Source organism: Dermacentor andersoni, chromosome 11, assembly GCF_023375885.2.
Source record: "Dermacentor andersoni chromosome 11, qqDerAnde1_hic_scaffold, whole genome shotgun sequence".
NCBI lineage: Eukaryota > Metazoa > Arthropoda > Arachnida > Ixodida > Ixodidae > Dermacentor > Dermacentor andersoni.
In genome coordinates, this window is record NC_092824.1 from 113,335,551 (window position 1) to 113,355,224 (window position 19,674).

The window sequence follows — 19,674 nt, forward strand, 5'->3', positions numbered from 1 at the left end:
GCGAGCATTTCAGTGAGTGTGCGGTTGAGTCGCTCGGTGAGGCCGTTCGTTTGAGGGTGGTACGCGGTAGCAATCTGATGTTCTGTAGAACAGGAGCGGAGCAGATCATCGACGACCTTCGATAGAAAATAGCGGCCGCGATCCGCCAGCAACTGGCGAGGGGCGCCGTGGTGCAGGATGACGTCTTTTAGTAAGAAGTCTGCGACATCTGTAGCGCAGCTGGTTGGCAGCGCTCGTGCGATGGCATATCTAGTGGCATAATCGGTTGCTACAGCAATCCATTTGTTTCCTTTGATGGAAATTGGAAACGGGCCAAGGAGGTCGAGGCCCACACGGAAGAAGGGCTCTGTAGGTATATCAATTGGTTGAAGCAAACCAGCGGGAGGCATAGCAGGCGTCTTCCGGCGCTGACACAGGTCGCAAGAAGCGACATAACGGCGCACAGAGCGATAAATGCCGGGCCAGAAGAAGCGGCGCCGCAGGTGGTCGTAAGTACGAGTGACGCCCAGATGTCCAGCAGTAGGAGCGTCATGAAGTTGCTGGAGCACGGCGAGTCGAAGGTGCTTGGGGACGACTAGGAGGAGCTCCGGGCCGTCAGGACGAACGCTGCGACGGTATAAAGTTCCATCGCGCAAGGTGAACATCCGAAGGGACGGGTCATTGGGCGAGGAGCTTAGGCGTTCCATAAGTGTTCGAAGAACAGGATTCTTGCACTGCTCTTCGTCAATATGGAGGAAGCCGGAGAGGGACAGAACACTAATGTCCGAGTCTGCATCGGTATCGTCCGGTTGATCCACGGGATTGCGGGACAGGCAGTCAGCGTCTTTATGCAGGCGCCCTGACTTATATATAATAGAAAATGTATATTCTTATAGGCGCAATGCCCAACGTGCAAGTCGTCCAGTTGGGTCCTTCAAAGAGGAGAGCCAGCAGAGGGCGTGATGATCGGTTACAACGCAGAAGCTCCGACCGAAAAGGTACGGTCGAAATTTCGCGACCGCCCATACGAGCGCGAGACATTCTCTCTCAGTAATGGACTAATTTCGCTCGGGCGTGGAAAGAAGGCGGCTAGCGTAAGCGATGACACGGACTTGGCCCTGTTGACGCTGAGCGAGGACAGCGCCGATGCCATGACCACTCGCGTCAGTTCGTACTTCAGTGGGCGCAGAAGGGTCAAAGTGTGAGAGAATCGGGGAAGTTGTAAGCCGCTCAATCAGGGTAGAGAAGGCTTTCTCCTGTAGTGGTCCCCAAGAGAAAGAGGCGTCTTTCTTAAGAAGGTCAGTGAGAGGGTGAGCGATGTCGGCAAAATTTTTGACAAATCGCCGGAAATAAGAGCATAAGCCCAGAAAACTGCGGACATCGTTCGTTGAACAAGGTACAGGAAAATTTCGCACGGCATGAACTTTCTGTGGATCAGGTTGGATTCCGGCGGCGTTTACGAGATGACCAAGCATGTCAATTTCACAGCGACCGAACTGGCACTTGGAGGAGTTTAGCTGAAGGCCAGCCCTGCGAAACACGGAGAGTATGGTTGTGAGGCGCCGCAGGTGGCTTTCAAAGTTCGGAGAAAACACAATCACATCGTCGAGGTAACACAGGCATGTAGACCACTTCAAGCCGCGCAAGAGAGAGTCCATCATGCGCTCGAATGTAGCTGGCGCATCGCATAATCCAAAGGGCATGATTTTAAATTGGTACAGACCGTCCGGTGTGACGAAGGCGGTTTTTTCGCGGTCCATCTCATCGACGCTAATCTGCCAATAGCCGGAGCGGAGGTCAATTGATGAAAAAGTATTGGGATCCGTGAAAGCAGTCAAGAGCGTCATCAATGCGAGGCAGGGGATAAACATCCTTCTTTGTTATCCTGTTGAGGTGACGGTAGTCAACGCAGAAGCGCCCAGGTTGTCTTTCTTCTTTACTAAGACAACTGGTGATGCCCACGGGCTACTTGAAGGTTCAATGATGTCTTTGTCCCTCATCCTGTCTACCTCTTTTTGTATGATGGCCCTTTCTGTTGCGGAGACACGATATGGCTGCCTATGAATGGGGCTGGCGTCACCGGTCTTGATGCGATGCGTGACAACAGATGTCTGGCCAAGTGGACGGTCATCCAAATCAAAGATGTCCCGATAAGATGACAGGAGGTGACGAAGAGCTGCTGTTTGCTCGGAAGGAAGGTCAGGGGCGATCATCTTAGAAACATCGTCTGTAGGCGTCGAGTACGGAGGAGTGGGTGACAAAGGTCCGTTGGTACTGAGGAAGGATTCAGAGGTCAAAGAAGAAACCTCAAATTCTTCCAAAGGAGTGACATGCGCTGTGGCGATACCGTGTGGCAGCACATGCGACGAAAATCCAAAATTGAGGATGGGCATGCGAGTGCAGTTTTCGCAAATCCGGACTAAGGTGCTCGGCAGGGCAATATTGCGCGACAAAACCACGTCAGTAAGCGGCTACACGACGTACTCGCCATCAGGTACGGGAGGACAGGGCGTCAGGGGGACATTTGTAGCCGCTTGTGGAGAGAGCCTTGCAAACTCAGCAGAACATAAGCGGTGTGAAGCACAAGTTGTTGCGTCGACAGGAAGCGGCAGATCTAACTGTACAACACTTGCGGAGCAGTCAATTTGGGCAGAGTGTTTCGAAAGGAAGTCGAGGCCGAGAATTAGGTCGTACAGACAGTGTTCAAGGACGATAAATAGAACAACGGTTTAATGGCCCCCAGTGGTCACACGTGCTGTGCACATTCCAAGGACAGGTGAAGTACTCCCATCGGCGACTCGCACAGTGCCCAGTACGGCGGGTGTCAGAACCTTCTTGAGCCTTCGGCGGAGAGCAGCGCTCATAACTGAAAGCTGCGCTCCTGTATCAATGAGAGATCTAACATGAACGCCATCAACTTCAATGTCCAGTAGGTTTCCACATGTAGGCAGGGTCACAGAGGATTTGTGGGCCGGGTCGGAGTTGCAGCTTCACCTCCGGGAGCTGCACCGCCTAGTTTCATGAAGTGAAGCGACCGGTTGCAGAAGGGGAAGAACAGCGGTGAACGAGAGGCGAATGGGACCTACGGCCTTTCGGAGATGGGGAGCGGCTGGATCTTGGTGGAGCACTGTCGTCGTTGATGTTCCTAGTCGGCGTGTAGGGCGAGAAAGTACGATTGTCTGGCACTTGGCGGTAGAGACTCGGAGACGACCACCGAGGAGGCAACGACAGTGTTTGCGGCAATGACGGGCGTTGTGTCCAATACTGGAACAATTAAAGCAGAGTGGTTTATCATCCGCTGTGCGCCAGTCAGCTGGGTTGCGACGGGGTGGCGGAAAGCTTTGCGTCTGGGAGCGAGCGGCTGGAGAAATCTGGTAGGTGTTTGTATGGCGGACCGAGCAGAGAGATGGAATGCCCAAACTTGCTATTTCCTCCCGAACGACCACTTGTATAAGGGAGATAGGGGGCACGCTTTCCCGACAGTCGGGATGAACTGGAGCCGGAGCCATGGCCTCAAGCTCACGGCGAACGGTTCGCGTGATATCTTCCGGTCCTGCGGGCTGAACGAACTGCGGCGGATCTTTGCAAGAAGATGTCGCGGCGGTATTAGGCAGTCGGTCGAAAGTTTGAGCGACGCGGCGGCCCTTCGCTTGTTCGAAGCGTCGGCACTCCTTTACAATTGCATCCACTGTGGCACAATCCTTACACATCAGGAGATTGAAGGCATCGTCTGCGATACCTTTCAGTATGTGACCTATCTTGTCTGCCTCGGTCATGTTGTCATCAGCCTTGCGACAGAGGGCCAGCACATCCTGTATGTACATGACATAGGATTCTGTGGACGTCTGAGCGCGGCACGCAAGTTCTTTTTTTGCTGCCAGCTGACGACCGACAGGTCTGCCAAACAGGTCTTGCATTTTTTCTTTGCAGACATCCCAGCTCGTTAGGTCAGCTTCGTGTGTGTCGTACCATTGCTTCGCAGTTCCTCTTAGATAAAATATGACGTTTGCTAGCATCATTGTTGGATCCCACCTGTTGTTGTCGCACACTCGCTCGTACATCGTAAGCCAGTCCTCGACGTCGGCGTTGTCCGTGCCACCAAATGTTCCTGGGTCCCGCGGATGAGTGAGGATGACCATTGGCACGGGCTGCTGAGGCGTTGTCGCCTGTGTCAGTTGATTTGCCATTGTGGCGGCAGGTAGATGACGTCTGCTGCGAAGTTCCGTGATTGTACCTCGCACTTCCCACCAAAATGTTGCAGGAAGAAAGCAGGCCATGAGCGTAAAATAATGTATATTTACAACCGATGTTAAATGGCGTTCAGGCAACTGCCAGACTTCGTCTTCCTCTCGTCCAATCCAACTTCTTCCTTCCCTTCACCGTAACAATATATATATATATATACATAGTCGTAATCAAACTTAATACGAGGTATAGTTTAAAGGTAGTACAAGCTTACACCCCAGCATCCAGTCATGATGCTGATAAAGTGGATAAGTTTTATGAAGATGTTTAATTAGCAATGACATTAGTGCAAACTCGGTATACTGTAGTAATGGGTGACTTCAATGCAGAAGTGTAGAAAAAGCAGGTGGGTGAACAAGCAATTGGTAATTATAGCGTCGATCCTAGGAATGCTAGAGGAGAGATGCTGGTAGAATTCGCAGAAAGGAATAAGCTGAGAATAATGAACACCTTTTTCAGGAAGCATAGCAACAGAAAGTGAACCTGGAAAAGCCTTAATGGTGAAACAAGAAATGAAATTGATTTCATACTTTCTGCTGATCCCAGCATAGTGCAGGATGTAGAAGTGATAGGTAGAGTAAAGTGCAGTTATCATAGGTTAATGAGGGCTAGGATTCACCTAAATTTGAAGAGAGAAAGTAAAATTGATGAAGAAGAAACAGGTAAACTTAGAGGCAGTAAGGGTAAAAGCAGACAAATTCAGGCTGGTACTTGCAAACAAATATGCAGCCTTAGAACAGAGAGATGAAGATACCATAGAGGTAATGAATGAAACTGTAACTAGGCTGGCTTCTGAGGCAGCAATTGAAGTGGGAGGCAAGGCACTAAGGCAACCAGTAGGCAAGCTTTCCCATGTAACAAAGGACCTAATAAAAAAACAACAAAGAATGAAAGTGTCCAACTCATGAGATAAGATAGAATTTGCAGAACTGTCAAAACTGATCAACAAAGTGAAAATAAGTGATATTTGAAATTATAATGTGAGAAAGACTGAAGAAGCCACAAAAAATGGACGCAGCCTGAAATCAGTGGGAAGGAAACTTGGCATAGGACAAACCAAGGTAATGCACTGAAAGATAAGCAGGGTAACATCAACGGCAATCTTGAAGGTATCGTAAAAGCAGCAGAAGAATTCCACGCTGACCTGTACAGTACCCAGAGGACTCAGGATAACTCCATGCGTAACAGTAATGGATAGGATACAGAAACTCCTCCTAGAGAAATAAGAAATAAATACTTGAAATACTTGATAAATAAATACTAAGAAATACTTTATAAAAAAATTCGAATCTATTCAGAATAGGGCTGTGCATTTTATTTCATGTTGTTATGACTAACAAAAGCATAACACTCATTAAACTCTACTTCTCACTACAGCCCTTGCATGATCGTCATGATATATCCCTCCTATTATTATTTCATAAATATGTCCATAATAAAACGCCATCAGTTCTGTCTCTTGAAACTCCTCATTACAGGTCACACCAACTGCACAATCAGTTCAATTTCATGCGCATTTACGGAAAGACTAATTCATTTAACTACTCCGATCTTCCAAGTGCCTTTCGCATTTGAAACAATTTTCCTAACGACATCGCTTATGAGAGTGACCAGGAAAATTTCTGGCATCTTCTAACAATGCATTTTTCAAACTCTACATAACCTAACATGTTATTTTTTCTTGGGTTTCTCATTATTATTATGCTACTATTCCTTAACTACTGATTTTTTATAGCGAAATATGTCCCGCTCGCTCTGTAATTATATTGATTATATTTTACATTGTGAAAGTTTCTTGTTCACTGACCTCTCACGTTCAGAAGCATCCGGTTTGTCCTTTGCACAATTTTAACACCACATTACTGTATGTTAGCGCATCTCATACACTGTTTTTTGTATATGGATTCAAATATGTATTCTAATTACTGTATTTACTCGCATAATGATCGCACTTTCCTGTAAAAAAAATTCATGCAAATTCAGGGGTGCGATCATTACGCGGGTTAAATTTCCCGCGAGTAGAAAAAAAATTTTTTTTCATCCCCGCGTTTGCTGCAGGATGACAACAGGTCAGCAAATAGGCGGCTGCCACTGTGTGTAGTGCGGGACACCAAAACGAAAATGGCAGCGGGTGGAGCAAGCCGGACGTGATTTTTTTTTCTCGTGAGTACATTACATGCATTGAAACAGTTTCTTCTGTATCAGTAATAAATAACATCGTTAATATTGGCAAGTTTGCGGCAATAACGTAGCCGTGTCCGCTTTGAGGGGACAGAAACATATGGGCACGCTTAGCTGCCAGTGACATAGAAACACATGGCCGGCATGCTGTGGAAACTGTGGCATTTGTCTTGACTACTATCCTAATACGGCATGTTTCCGCTAAGGGTGGGCGAATATCTTAGGTGTGTTACAAGCGTTGGCGTATGAATAGGGTACATTTCTAACGTATCAGTGTAAACTTGGCTACTATCGTTGCCGCTCGCGATTTGTTGCGTGCCCACGAGTGCAGATAAGAAAAATCAAAGGCGCCTTTTTTGTTGTTGACCACAACCATTATAAAGCCTACACATAATAAAGGCAAGTTTGGTAGCACCTCTTTTTGTCATGGAAGTGCGGAAAGTGATGAAAGTAATGAAATGGGGCATCTACTTAAGAATGTTTAGTGCGTGCAGACCGCTTGGTTTGTCTTGAAGAGTCCTTCGCGTAGCATTCGACAGATGGTAAGCGCGATCGTTATTAGCTAGACTTGGCACACGATATATCGCTCTGGCAAGTTCGGGGTGCGATCATTACACGGAAAATAAAAAAAAATTTAATTTTGATGACAAAATTCAGGGGTGCGATCATTACGTGAGTGCTATCATTATGCGAGTAAATGCGGTATTGATAATCTTTGAATGTACTCTCCCCCCTTACACAATACCTCTAGGGGTCTGTAAGGTATCCTTAAATAAATTAATAACTAGCAATGAGGTCAGAAGGGCCTTGTAAGACATGAAACTGGAAAGAGTGGCACATCCATGTAATTAATCAGGTTATCGAGAAATATGTAGAGTACAATAAGCCTCTCTATATGGCTTTCATAGATTACGAAAAGGCATTTACCAGCAGTCATAGAGGCATTACATAATCAAGGAGTACAGGCCACTTAGGTAAATATTCTGGAAAATATCTACAGATATTCCACGGCTACCTTAATTCTCCACAACAAAAGTAGCAAGATACCTATAAAGAAAGGGGTCAGGCAAGGAGACACAATCTCTCCAATGCTATTCGCTGTGTGCTTGGAAGAAGTATTCAAGTTATTAAACTAGGAAGGCTTAGGAGTAAGGATCAACGACGAATATCTCGGCAAGCTTCAATTTGCAGATGACATTGTCCTGTTCAGCAACACTGGGGACGAGTTACAACAGATGATTGAGGGCCTTAACAGAGAGAGTGTAAGAGTGGGGTTGAAGATTAATATGCAGAATACACAGTAGCCAGGCAAAGGAGCAAGAGTTTAGGATCGCCAGTTAGCCTCTAGAGTTTGTGAAGGAGTATGTCTACCTAGGTCAATTAATAACAGGGGACCCTGATCATGAGAAGGAAATTTACAGAAGAATAAAAATGGGTTTGGATCAGAGAGCAAACGGGTATCGACAATATTCTAATTGACATTAAAAGAAAAAAATGGCGCTGGGAAGGTCATGTAATGTGTAGATAAAATAACTGGTGGGTCATTAAGTTCACGGAATGGGTGCCAGGAGAAGGGAAGCGCAGTCGAAAACGGGAGAAGAGTAGGTGGGACGATGAAATTAGAAAATTTACGGGCGCTAGTTCGACTTGGTTGGCACAGGAGAGCGGTAATTGTAGATCGCAGGGAGAGGCCTTCACCCTGCAGTGGACATAAACTAGGCTGATGGTGGTGATGATCATTATAATAAGTGAAAACCTTAAAACATTCTCGTCAGCTGGTGTGAACAACAATTCTAAGTTTCTTAATGACATTTAAAGTATGCAGCTCCAGAATTCTCTCTCTTGAAACTGACCTGTATTCCTGATGATTGGAATGTGGGAAAATGTGGGAAAAGGTATTCATTTTCTTTCTGTTTCGGTGACATTCTCATAATTCTCGTATTAATTATCGACTCGTATAGGTTGCCAGTGTACCATGCAGAATCATGGAACATGCCATTTGCTGTCATACAGCTAACTTCCTACAAGATAATCAATTTTTTTAGGAGGCTTAATACAATTTGCGATAAACATTGTGTGAAACTTATAGTGGCGCATCGAACGATCTGACTATCTCTCTCTCTCTCTCTTTATATATATATATATACACACACACGCGCATATATGTGACGAATCACGCAAGGACGGTATGGTACACTAGGTGTGAAGGAGGAAGACGAAGAACAAAGGCACTGTTCAGGCGACCATGTTAGTCTTCGTCTGCAACCTCCTGCTCGCATCACACACACACACACATATATATATATATATATATATTTATATATATATATTGAGCTACTAGTATAAGCAGTGAAAAAGCCTGAAAATGCGTTTGTCTAACATTTTAAAATTTAACAGAAGACATACATATTTATTGATCACACGTGGTGAACCATGGGGGCTCGAAAAATTATTTGAATTTGCATTTCTTTTTTTGGCACTGTACAAAATTGTATACATGATACAGGGACAAAAGGCAGTGAGTGCACAGAAGTCTCTGATCCCGCCGAGTAGCAGCAGTGCAGCGCACATAAGAAAAGAGCACATTTGTTATAGACAATTTTGCTAATTAAACATGGAATTGTACTTGTTGTTTCAATGTATATGCATCACAAACATATCCCTAGTTGAGGTAATAGTATTGTCGAGGTTATACACTATGAAGTACAATCAACATAAATGACTTGCTATATTTACAAGAAAAATAGACAGGAGTTGTGTTCAACCTTGGAGAATTTTAATCCAAATTTAGAGCGAAGCTGTTCCTTCCAAACGGTTTCAATGAAAGCTTCAGTTTCCTGTAATTATATCGCATAGTTTCAAAAGTTGCCCATATAGGACTATTCCGTTTGAAACCTTGCCTGCATATAGTGCTTTGGAGGACTTCTTGCTGGAAATTTTTTAAAAAGCCAATAACTCATTAACAGTCATGTTACTTCGCTATAAGATTTACCATTCGCGCACTCCCTTCCTGCCTACTCTTCTCCCCCCACCTCCCCCCTTGCACACTCAAGTTTCCCAAGATTTGTTATCGGTTGAGCTCACAGTTTTCCCATAATGGCGGGATAAATTCTCCTTTGTTTAGTAAGACACATTCATAAAGCCCCGGATTGCTTACTTGCATAATTTACAGCAAATCTCCCAATTAGTCTTCTGTCTTTTAAATTTCCATATATTGTGTCCACACAGCACCCTTTAATTTTGCCAAATATAAACATGTGTCTTGTTTAGTTCACTGAGGACATCACTCAAAGCAAGTGGGAATGCCTTATGATGCATGAAAAATAGGGGGTAAGAAATAACGGTTTAGTCATGATCTGCAATGCTTATAGCTAAACCAGGAACATAAAAATTTTTGTCGCATATTGCACTTACTATGACCCTTCTCCCCTTTCCACGAAATATAAAAATGTAGCCAACAGCTATGTCGGGACACTGGTAAGCATAGCGCAAAGTGGCCATATCACACACTCTAACATTTGAATAGAGATATCTTTTTTCTTTAAAAGTGTGTGTTTGCTCAAACTTCATTTAACTTCTTGCAGCATACCACCAATTTTCGCTATATTTTGGCTTCGGGGCATTTATAGTTCTGTCAGGGCAGTGGGCTCAATTCTGCCTCACTCGTTACACAGGCTTACAACACATTAGAGTGCTTGCATACGTAATTTATTGCGGAAGTTCCATTTACTCATCTATCTTTATCTTTACCTGTACATCAAACATTACCTGGTCCTCTGTTTCACAATCTAGAAAGAAGCTGCTTCCTTTAGTTCAGTGGGGAGACAGGCGAACCCAATAAATCACGTAAAAAAAATGAGGGTTCAATAATTATTTGTAAAGTTTGTAAATAAGCCACAAACATTAAAACTTCGCAACACATTGTACTTAAAATGCTGCCCATTATCTGAAATACAGAGTTAGCTTGGGACATTGAAAAATCTAGCTAATAAAAGCAACATGTTACTTTCGAATACTTGCTTACAGTGCTTTTAAAGCTATATTTGATCAACATGCATTTACTATCGCACATAAACTTGGGGTATTGCTTCCGCTATGCTCGCAAATTTGACCTCAGTTGTAGTTTTAACTGTAAAGGCGCAGCTGTCTTTTCTATTAGAAAAGGCGAATTCAACCTACTCTTTGGAACATTGCTTACATATTGCCCATATCGCACCCCTAATTTTCCCCAGATATAAATAAGTATAAGATGCCTTGTTTGCCTCACCAAGGACACCAGAGAAACACGCTACGTATCTCGTATTTATTTATTTATTTATTTATTTATTTATTTATTTATTTATTTCGGTACCTTACGGCCTCCAACTGGAGTATTATGTGAGTAGCGTTACAAATCTGGGTGCGAACAGGAGCAGTTAGGACATTCTTATTTGAATGTCCTTATAAAATAGTAAACAAATAAACTGGAAAATGGAACGAAATAGAAACATTTCAGAACAAAATGCTGCATATTTTATCTTTGAAGATAACTGGGTCAGAGATGTGAACAATGTTGTCCGGAAGACCATTTCAATACATGATTGCATGTGACAATGCTGATGAGTTGAATGCAGTGTTTTTTCCCTAAAGTTGTTTCAAGGTGAGGTAACCATGCAATCGGTACGACATGCGATTCAGCTGCTTAAGAGGTAGACTAAGTAAGTGTATGATGGTTATAAACAAGTTTATGGAAGAGGCATATAAGTGCGATTGTTCTGTGAGATTCTAAGCACAGAAGGGACAAGGACTAATGCTAGTTATGCTAGAATTCGGGCTGTAGTCTCGTGCAATAAAACGAGGCGCACGATTTTGTACGCATTCAGTGGAACTAATTCAGTATTCTTGATGAGGTGACCAAATGGAAATTGCATGTTCAAGTTGAGGGCGAACGAATGTTTGATAGGTGAGTTGCCAAGTCAAACTAGGCACGCCTTCGAGGTGGCGCTTTAAATAACCTAATGTGCGGTTAGCTTTAGCAGCGATTTTTTCTATGTGGGTTGCCCATGAGAGATTAGGCAAAAAATGAACGCTGAGGTACTTATATGATGATGACAAGGTGACTGGACTGTTATTAAGTAAACAAATATATAAAAAATTGGATTGTTTGTGGCTAAATGTCATTAATCGGCATTTATCAGTGCTAAGTTACATTTACCATGATGAGCACAAGGTAGTAATGTGCTCAAGATCTTCGTGGTCGTTAACAGAGCAAATTTTGCTATGATGCAGTCGTTGGTGAACAATCTGACTGTTGAGGTGATGTGTAATGGTATGTCATTAATGAAGATGAGAAACAATAATGCGTTGATTACACTGCTTTGGCGTACGCCAGATGATACATTGTTATGGGAAGATGAATAATTATCAACTGAAGTGAGCTGTTTATGAAAGGATAAGAAGCTTCTTGTCCAAGAAATTAAGGAATCAAGGTGCAAAGAAGATAGTTTTGATATTAGACAACAATGTGGAATGCGATCGAAGGCTTTAGCTAAGTCGAGGAATAAACAGTCGTTTTGAGTGCTTTAGTTCATTCCAAGAAGTAGTTCGTAAGTAAACTCAAGTATTTGTGTCTCACATAATAGCCTCTTCCTAAACCCATGCTGTTTTGAGAAAGATAAACCGTTGCTTTCTAAATGTAGTGCCATGTTAGATGCAATAATATGTTCGAGAAGTTTGCAAGATATGTATGTCAGTGATAATGGGCAATAGTTAGCAACGCAAGTCCAATCATCATATTTGAAAATTGTAATGACTTTTCCAGTTTTCCACTTGTATGGTATCTAGCCTGTAGAAAGAGATTGTCAAAAAATATGACTGAGTATAATGCTGGAATGAACCACTACCTGTTTCAGAATTCTTTAGTTAATGTCATCGACATCGCATGAAGTAGTTAGTTTTAAATTATTAATCAATGATGCAATGGCTCTCACTGTAACGTCCATGGGGCTCATGTACGCAAGGTCATAATCAGGTGCCCATTGAATATTGGAATAGTCTTCCTTCATGAACATGTTGGTGAAAAAGTTGTTAAAAGTCTGACAGCATTCATCTTGGGCAATAGGGTAGGGTCACTAGCCTCATCAACCAGCGAAAATTATGCAGATGTTCAAGCAGCTAAAACTGTTTTCGAAAATTTGTTGGGATTGTATATAAGGAGGGTTCGTTAAGGTTCATTAAGGTTTAAGATCCATCAAAGTACGAAGGTTCCTGTGGTACCATGGTTTAGATGAGCTAGCAAGAGAACGTATGCGAGGTATATAAGTGTTCATCAACTGAGTCAATTTCTTTTCAAACTGACTCCAGATATGTTAACGGATTATTGGGAAAAGGATTGCAGAAAATAATCGCAGAAGTTCCTTCAAATCAAGGTTAATTGCATTGTAGTTTGCCCTGTTTTTATCGAACATGTGTTTGGATGTTACACTGCGTTGGCGAGAGGGCATTTTTATGGTGAAATGAAGTAGTTTGTGATCACTGAAACCTGTGAGGGTGATCGGGCTTACATTGCCAGGAGCCGACTTGAAAACACGATCTAATATGTTAAGACCGCACGAAGGTTCGGGAACTAGTTGAGTTAAGGAAAAGTCTAAGGATAGTTAAACAAAATTAATCAAGTCACAAGCAGGTGCCGTTAAGCAACTCCAGTTGATATCTGGTTAACTGAAATCACCAATTGAAAAAAATTCGGCTTTTGGGAAGTTTACCCAGATATCTCTGAGGTTGGCATATAGATCGGTCACGAAAGTGTCCGATCAATGTATCTTAATGTTCATCAATGTATCTTAACTTGAAGCCCTTGCTTGACTTGACTGGTGTCTGTCATGAGCGCGCTGAAGGAAACGCAATGAGCATCATATAAATCAAGTCAGACATGGACTTCAATTTAAGATGCATTTTTGAATACGGGGGTTAGTCTTTTCAGACTAAAAGCTTTTTTTTCTAGCCAGGCGTGTTTGAAATTAAAACTCTTTTCGCACAGGATATTGCGTGTCTTTAAATTTATACCCTTTCTGGAGGATAAGCTGTTTTTTTTTTAAAGTTCGCAAACTTTACGATTGTCGGCCTACATTTCTCGGATTTATAGTGACCAAGTCGATGGGCTCTTTCGATTTGTGTTGTTTCAAGCGAGGTTGTTCCGGTTGGCTACCATGTATGGAGGAAAGGGAAATAAAAAAGTGAGACGATCATAAACACACCAAATGCACTTTAGAGCGGTAGGGAGCGGTGTTCTCAAAGTATATCATGAAGCCCCGTAGACCCCAGGATACTTAGTAGCACAAACAAAGCCTTCTGCACAGAGGTTCTTTTGGAGCACTAGCCTAGAGCTTTTAGTTCCGATAGTGGATGATTGTTCAGTTGGTCCAACATCACTTACCTCTTGGTACTACAGCGCAGGCAAGTGCTCAACAGCCTTATATGGCCATTTGATGCTATGCTTCTCAATGTGCCTGCAAGAACTATATTTTACACAAAGCTCGTATTTTGCGAAAATAAGGAGAGCGGCGTGAGTTGTGCTTGGGCGAAATTCAACCTTTTGGGGATCATTACGGCCTGCACAATAAATTATGCATGTAAGCACTCGTAAGCGTATGTAGTCGAGTTTCTTGAGCAGCGCAAAATGTAGCAGGCAGCCGTGGCATAACTACAAACGTAACCAAGATCAAATTTAGGAAGAATGGATGGACATTTATCGCCAACCTCAGTGCAAATTTAAATGCATGTGGGTCAAATACTGCTCCTGGAGAAAAAATTTGCTAATCAAGTGTTTGAAAGTGTCATACTACATACTGAAAAGATTTGTGCCAAAACAACACACACAAGAAAGACGACGACACCATGGGCGCTGCAAGATCACCAACTAGCCCAGCAGTTAATTAACTCTTATAATGTCATACTACCATTATCTTTTATATTTCCCAGAATACTAACACAACTGTGCAAGACATCAACTTGGAATTAAACAATCGTATGGGTAACTTTATGTTTTATCTGTGGCGAAACTGTCAGGTTTTTGGCCTAATTAGAATCTTGCAAATAATTTGGTTTATCCTCGGTGAAAAAAAGTAATCACAAAACAAGAAAATAAACGGTCCTCATTGAAATAAACAAGGCACCTTGCATATAATAGTCCAACCTATAGGTGGGATTATGAGTAAAATGTAGGCAAAGTTAAAAGTATGTGAGTTAATTCGGTCCAATGAAATAAAATGCATAACCAAGGGTTGCGGAGCCTTATGAGTAAAATTAGAGGGGCAGGAAGTTGAGCCCACTGCCCTTGCATAAATACAAACACCACAAAGATCAAACTATGCAGAGTGGCGTGAAGTAATATGGCAAGTGTGTGTGGGTCAAATACAGCTTTTGCGAAGAATTCCATAAAGTGTGAGAAAGTGTCACGCAGCCAATCTGAACTACCTTTCCCACTGTACCGAGAGAACTGTGCGTTACACAAACTTTAGATTCTGTAGAAATGGGGGCTTTCTTAAGCGCAGTGTGTCGCAAATCTTTGACCATTCTGGCTTAATTAGGAACGTTACAAATAAGTATTGAACTCTGGTGGTTTTGGTATTTCTTTGCGTTATGACTTTTTTTTCCAATGTGCTTGATGGACTAAACGAGCCACTTTGTCACGTTTGGTGAATGCAAGGTCTAGGCAATGGGTGATGTGCAGGAAAAGATCAAAATGAATGGATTATTTGCTGCATTTCCAATTAGCAAGCGCTCCCAAGCGTTATGAATTAGACTTAGGAGCGATGAAGAAATTATCTAATTTCTCTGGCAAAACTACAAATTCCACCGAAATCAAATTTAGCAAAAACAGGGAGAACGCTACGGAAAATCTCTGTCCAATGTTAAGTGCCTTTGGATGAACTGCAGCCTTTACAAAATAATTCTTATGAATTGTTTAAAAGTTTCACGCAGCCGTTTTCAGCTATGTTTGCAATGTGCTGAGATATGTTACAACAAGTTTATATCTTGTGGAAACCGAAGCCATGTCAAGTTCTTTGTTTGGAGAAACTTAAGCTTCCTGGCTTAATTGTGGTTTTCACTTTTCTTTTTTGACTATATAGGGTTCCTTCTGTCTATACCGCTTTTTATAAAGGCTTTAAAAGCCGCCTTGCGCGAAATAAGCCTTCAGTTGGTAGCCGGTGCTCCACCATGTGTCTTTCTATTTACTTTCAAAGTCTGTGCCTACTAAACTGAGCAGAGCACGTTATCTCAGCTAATCACTGGGCACTCGTTTTTCTCTCTCTCTTTTTATGCTTCATACGATGTTCTTAGCTGGCTTCCCTCTCGTGTTTGGTGAATTAACAAAAGCAACTTGTTTATATTTTTTAAATATTGGGAGTAGATAATGTGCGATGCATAAGCGAAGTTCTGAGTGTGTGGCCTAATACATCCTTTGTAGTAAATGATGCATGGAAGTGATACGGATCGTTGTCTCTCTGTTATACAAACAATGCAGAATTGGTCAATTCTCTGGGACAACTTCGAACGTAAATGAGAGCAAATGCAGGTGCATAGTGAAAGTGGGGAAGGACCATGCAGGCATTGTTCTCAAGAAGTGTAATGTGAAATGAATAACTAACACCCTTTGTTAAAATTCTTTAGCGAGCGCTAAACTGCATTATATGCGACCGCTGGTTCAGACCAACCAGACAAATTATTTATTTTATTTATTTATTTATTATTAATTAGTAAGTTATACAGAGGCAACAGTTCAAGGTACGTGATTTAATTACAGCCAACAGATATTCTTACTGTAACACTAAAAAGAAACACCTTTGCTGGGTTCTGTCGTGCAAGTCCGCTGCATCTAGTTTTTTTTTTTTTTTTTGCTACATTGAAGCGACTTGCGGTTACTTAACTTGTTGAAACTATGGTTTTCGTATCTTGGGGGCGAGAAACTATAATATTTCGCTAAATGTTTACATTATTACAGCAACGCTGATATGCAAGTTTTCACGGTTTCATGAGAAAAGTAATGGCACACAAAGTCTATAATATTTTGGAATGCGGTGATTCTTAAAAGCAGTAGGAAGGCAACTTTTGAAATTTACTTAACCACTAATTAAGTGGTTAAGTAAATTTTGGTAAAACCTCGTTTCCGGCTTGTTTACAAGTGTTATAAGAGCCGCCTAAAAAACTCCCCCTCCTCTGCAGGAGGACTATCAATGGCAGATTTCATATTTACAGTGAATCTGGAGCCATCATATGGGTGACGTGTATTGAAAGAAGTGCCTGGAGCAATATTGTGCTTTGAAAATTACTGAATACTCGTCTCTTTGGTGAAGTATGCAAGGCATGGGGTTTATATTTCATTGAAGTACGAATCACGTCGTGCGAGGAACGATAAACGTGCCAAGTAATTTGTAGCCTAATAAAAGACTTCGTAGAACTTTGAGTTATAAAAGTATTCGAGTGCCCTGCTGCCATTATTCACATATCTTCCCAAATTCTTAAAGCTAGACGAGATACCAACTTCAAATTCGCTGAAAACCGTGGCAATGTATAGTGTAATCTCTATGGAAACTTTAGCATTTCTTGTTTAAATAGACATATTGCAAATAATTACTGAACCCACGTATCTTTCAGATTTTGATGTGTCATACAAAGGTCTGTAAGGTTCTCCGGTGCCCTTGCCGAACTAGGCGGGGCACATTGTTTATATTTCATGAAAATAACGAAAATGTTATGGCTAATACATGCTCAAAGTTGAAAATATGTGGGTTAATTTTGGTATTTGCAGTAAAATATGTATGGGAGTGCTCAGGCGGGTTCTGAGTATCATATGTCCTACGGTCAGCACAAAATTTACCCCGCTACCATGGCATAACTACATATGCGACTAAGATGAAACCTACCAGACAGGTCTAAAAAAATAAAATATTCACGCACAGTTTACTGCGCGTCTTTAAACTTATACCCTTTATCGAGGATAAGTTGTTTTTCTTTAGAGTTCTTTGAAGGCTGGCTTTGTGTGTGTGGGCTTTGTGTGTGTGTGTGTTTACGGTTTCATTTGACACTGTCTCGCTCCCACAACACAGGTCCAAGAAGGCCCAGCCTTTCCACCAGTCGAGCTCAATCACGCCTCCTTCAAGCAACACAATAAAGGGTGATGTCAACATGTTCGTGGCTTCAGTGTTTCACCAGTCACATAAGTAAGACTGTATGCCTCGTACACCTTTACTAAACTGCGTCGCGTACACAGCAAGAAAAATTATGTGTCGCGGAATCTGCTTCTTCCTGGCTTGAAATGCCACTGAAGACATCATTGGTGTCTGCTTCCAGTGGCATATAGTGGCCCCTGTACGCAATAGGCTGTTCCGAAATCCTTCGTGGGAAAACAGTTGACAGCAGGCCTGTTTAATTAAGCCATTTTTGCTCTCAGATTAATCACTTCAGCACCGCGGCTCGGTATAATAAATACTATATGCAGTAGGTTCGCGTTAAAGCTAACTCGAAATAATTGTGAATATCTGCTCGCTGAATGAAACGTTTGCTGTAACAGAAAGGATCTAAATAAAAGAACTCATTATTCCTGGCAAAACACACAAACCAAAAAATTTAACTGGGCCAATATCAAAAAGCAGATGTCAAAAATTAAACAGTTTGATTTTCGTGATGCAAGACGTCGCTTTAAGAACACTTAAGCTCACGAGTAAATGTTGCTTGCCGGCATTTCGCAATCCTGTGCACTGTCACGAAAGCTGGAGTTTCACTTACTTTGCAAAAGATGTCTTCATTCTCCTCATGTTGCTGAAAAAAATACGCCAAAGGATCCAGGCCATTATCAGCTAGATAATGTGTGAGCACCGCTGAACGATGTCCTCACCATAACTTTATAGACTGCAGGGGCACATCGAGGACTTCCTTAATCACCTTTTTCGGCATCAGCCTCGCGGGTTTCCATATCCTCGTCGACATGTGCATAGCTGTCTGTGTCTACAGAATCACCATTTGCTTCTTAGGTAGCTAGCATAATTTCCTCAAAGTTTGCCGATGAGGACATCTCGCTAGACTGAGTGGCAGGTGTCAGGAACGACTGCGGAAGTTCGATTTAACCGTATTAACGTTTCCTTTTAAGCGGATTGCTTTTGCGTTGGACCTGTCTGAAACCAACCAAATGTACAGTGTTCTGCGTACCCCCAAATTCGCCTTAACCGGGATCGTCTTAACAGCATCTTACTGTAAGAGAAAATGGTAAGGGTTGGCATGTGGGTAGAAGCAGAAAACACCGAGTACGTCTAAAAAATAGCGATGTTGCTGCCACATGGCGCATACGCGCTCCAGGTCTTCATGGCATCGGCCCACATCTCCGTGCCATTTCTGCATGCACGCTTGTACTACATCTACCGCTACTTCTCTTTAATATCACAGTTCATTGTCTTAAAACGTAAGTCGTAACGCCTGCCCACCGGAATGCGTGATAATTGATAGTGACTCACTCCCCTCCCCCCTCTGCCCTCCCCATGCGTTCTGCAAATGGGAGAATGGCCTTTAGTAGTACGCCGAATGAATGAATGAGTGAATGAATGAGTAAATGAATGCAACGAAATACCTCAGTTTATTAGTGAGACACTCTAGAGAAGCCCCAACTTAAGTGGATTTTGTTAGTTTGCATCCTTATGCTTGCAGCTCATCTAGGCACTGGTCGGGGACCACTTCCCGAGCACCACGAAGCAGCAGTGCCCACTGAGGCCCAGATCCACGCCGAAGGCTACAGCCGAGGTCCCATTCCAATTCACCACGGCCGAGGAGCGTCGGGAAATCTGTGGACAGCGCTCGGGGAGGAGACAAAAGGCACTCACACGTAGTGACACAATCTTGATTTTAAAGAAACAAATAAAAATAAATCACCCACACAAATTGTACTGGTATAGAGGGTCCTTCAATCACTGTGATTTCATTTAAAAGTACAAATAAAGAGAAACACAGAGTGAAATTGTACTGGTAAAGTGTTCTTCCTGCTGATTTTATTTGTTTAGGAGGATGAAGGATGAATATTAAAGCGGGAGACCTGAAGGACCAGCTTCCTTTTATTTTTAAACAGCCTTGCAAACTTTATAAATTTCACTCCTTTCCCATCTTTGGCTCTCTTTTTCCTTGTCCAGGCATTTACGAAAGTTGTCAGTACAAGTCTCTGGCTGCATTAGGAGGAAATGTAATGCAATTGTTTATCGATAAACAAATATCCCCAAGCAGGCACTCTCAAATCTATGGAGCAAC

At 42.5% G+C, this 19,674-nt stretch overlaps 1 protein-coding gene across 18 annotated transcripts in view; it reads left to right on the forward strand.

Moving 5' to 3' along the window:
• Nucleotides 1-19,395, forward strand: part of LOC126539513 (uncharacterized) — a 46,121-nt gene extending 26,726 nt beyond the window's left edge. For 12 of the 18 annotated variants that reach the window (XR_008614282.1, XR_008614281.1, XR_008614280.1 and 9 more), the window contains 3 exons: nt 6,283-6,387; nt 17,493-17,606; nt 19,084-19,395. The gene's annotated coding sequence lies outside the window, so the exon portion shown is untranslated. Of the gene's footprint in view, nt 1-6,282; nt 6,388-17,492; nt 17,607-19,083 lie in introns of those variants that run through there. The other 6 variants (XM_072285607.1, XM_072285603.1, XM_072285604.1 and 3 more) reach the window with 2 other exon arrangements.
• Nucleotides 19,396-19,674: the final 279 nt, after the last annotated feature.